The 2,500-nt window shown below is 34.1% G+C and overlaps 1 protein-coding gene across 1 annotated transcript in view; it reads left to right on the top strand.

Annotated features, from left to right (window-relative positions):
* Positions 1–2,500, top strand: part of LOC135215807 (lachesin-like) — a 395,715-nt gene that overhangs the window by 121,931 nt on the left and 271,284 nt on the right. The window lies entirely within an intron of this gene.

The following is a 2,500-nucleotide window of genomic DNA, read 5'->3' as shown; positions in this document are numbered from 1 at the left end:
TAACAGGAGCTCTACCTGATCTTTGTCATTTCATGTACTGGAGACAGTCGTTATTTTTGTGTCAAAGGGAAAGGAACTCATTAATCCTGACTCTCTTTCACGATTATTAAGGAAACTAAAATGAATTATGCATGTGCATTGGAGCTCCCATAACTTCGCTCGGAGGGATCAGGGGATTTGGGTCGACAAAAGGCAAGAAATGCTTTGACTATTTATAACGACGATTAAGAGGCAATATTCGGATGTTTGATCTCAAACACGGACATGCAATCGTATAACAAAGCTTTGACGTTTTATAATCAGGCAATTGGGGTCATCGCCATGGCTATTGACGAAGCTTGCAAAACGAGGCCAAAATGACATCATGTTCATCTTTCACGCATTTTATGTATTGCTTTTAAAGGCGTTTGACGCATTTCACGGTGTTTGTTCACTTCAGAAGTCCTCCAAGTGTTTTGTGCTGTTTATTCCTCTTAAAGAGAAGATCAAAGGGCTCATTGCATGTCGCCATTGAAGGGGAAAATTCAATATCTTTCACTGGAAAGAATTTCCATCGAGGGACCTTTTGGAAATAAATAATACGTTTTGCTTCGCGACTGAAGTCACCTCTTTTTCCTTTTCTCTCAGTGCTCCTTAATCTTTCGACTTATTTCCCTTCATGTCGATTAGTTATACGCTCAGTTCACTTTCACAGGGGATTTACAGGAATTCTATTTTTTCAGCTGCTAATTTTTTATTTACAGAACATTTCTTTGATACATTTTTGTAAGATAATACTGCTTTATCTTAACAAATCTTTGTGAGAGTTTTCTGTTATATTCTTTCTTGTATAAAAGATTCTGCAGGACTCTCTCTTATACTTGAATGTATATGTAATTTTTACCAACATGTCTTCTTATTTATTGCCGAAGGACATTGTCAGTAATTTATATCAACCGCCATATATATTTAATATATATTAATTCAATGTTTATGCAATCAAGGCTTTCGACATCTGTAAGCATCTCATCTCTTGCCATAGGGGGAGATAATCCGTATTCACTCTAACCACGGTATCTCCTGTCTTTTTCTCCGTTACCTAATCTTCTGTAACTTTCACTTGTTTTTTGTTTTGTTCGTTAGGTATCGGTGACACTTCTGGTGGCAATTGTGACTTCTCAGGTACTGGTGTGTTAAACAAAAAAAAAAAAAAAAAAAAACTTGGTCAGCACTATAACTGATGTACGATTATCTTTCTTAAAAAAGTTTTTGGTATGTTTATGCAATCATTTATTTATTTATCTGTTTTCGAAGGGAATTGTATGCTGGTATATATTATTATTATTATTATTATTATTATTATTATTATTATTATTATTATTATTATTTTTATTATTATTACGAGAACTCTGTTTATATTCTTATCATCATCTCTGGTATTTTTTCTTTGTTTTCATGTTTAGGAATTTTTGTAGGCGATAGTTTGTCAGGCGAATGCATAGTCTTGGGGATAGTTCCATGTTAATATCATTAGATACTAATGATAATACTAGTATTTCGGGCATCACGAACCGAACGTGGAAAGACTGATGCATCCAAGCAGTACAATTAAATAAAAGTGTTTCAACTTGCTGGCACATTTATATATTAGCGCCGAAAAGTAATTTGAATCTTGAAGTCTGTTAACTGATTCTAACTTCTGTCTCATCTCTTTCAGAGATATTTAAAATAAGAAAATCTTTTATTCGGAGCCTCGCTGTTTCACAGAAGCTATTAGCGTCGCACGGTGTGATTGAAGTGATTATGTTCGAATATATTACAGTATATATATATATATATATATATATATATATATATATTATATATATATAAATATATATATATATATATGACTGGTAAAGGTTGTTCTGTAACAACAGAATTCCATCTAATAAAAGGAGCCCATAAAAACACCAAAATGTAGAGAGAAAAAGTACTATATTTCAGAGATTGCTGTCTCTCTTTTCAGGTATATGAATGAGAAAAGTTTACAGAAAAGGTGGTATTTATACCAAGAGATTCGTCCACCAAGTACAAGTTAAGCCAATTTGAGTCACCCCCGGTGATAATCTTCCCTTTAAATCTCTAAAGCGTTGTTGAATGACCACTGCGTCGACGATGTCTGATGTCCAATTCCCTTTTGAGATGTTCATTACCTGCTCTCTTTATTAAGGAAACGATTCCATCATTTGACTCTTGTACCGGCAGTTGCTGCTATAAATTACACGTGACATATCCAGTTTATTCTATGGTTTGTTCATTTATATGATTGAAAATAGCCGAGTTCTGTTGTCAGAACTCGGCTATTTTCAATCATATAAATGAACATAACCATAGAATAAACTGGAATATGTCACGTGTAATTATAGCAGCAACTGCCGTACAAGAGTCAAATGATGGAATCGGCCTTAATAAAAGAGAAAGGCAGGTAATGAACATCTCAAAAGGGAATTGGACATCAGACATCGTCGACGCAGTGTCA

Source organism: Macrobrachium nipponense, chromosome 11 (genome assembly GCF_015104395.2).
Source record: "Macrobrachium nipponense isolate FS-2020 chromosome 11, ASM1510439v2, whole genome shotgun sequence".
NCBI classification, from domain to species: domain Eukaryota; kingdom Metazoa; phylum Arthropoda; class Malacostraca; order Decapoda; family Palaemonidae; genus Macrobrachium; species Macrobrachium nipponense.
Note: the sequence above shows the minus strand (reverse complement) of the source record. Positions and strands in the feature narration are given on the sequence as shown.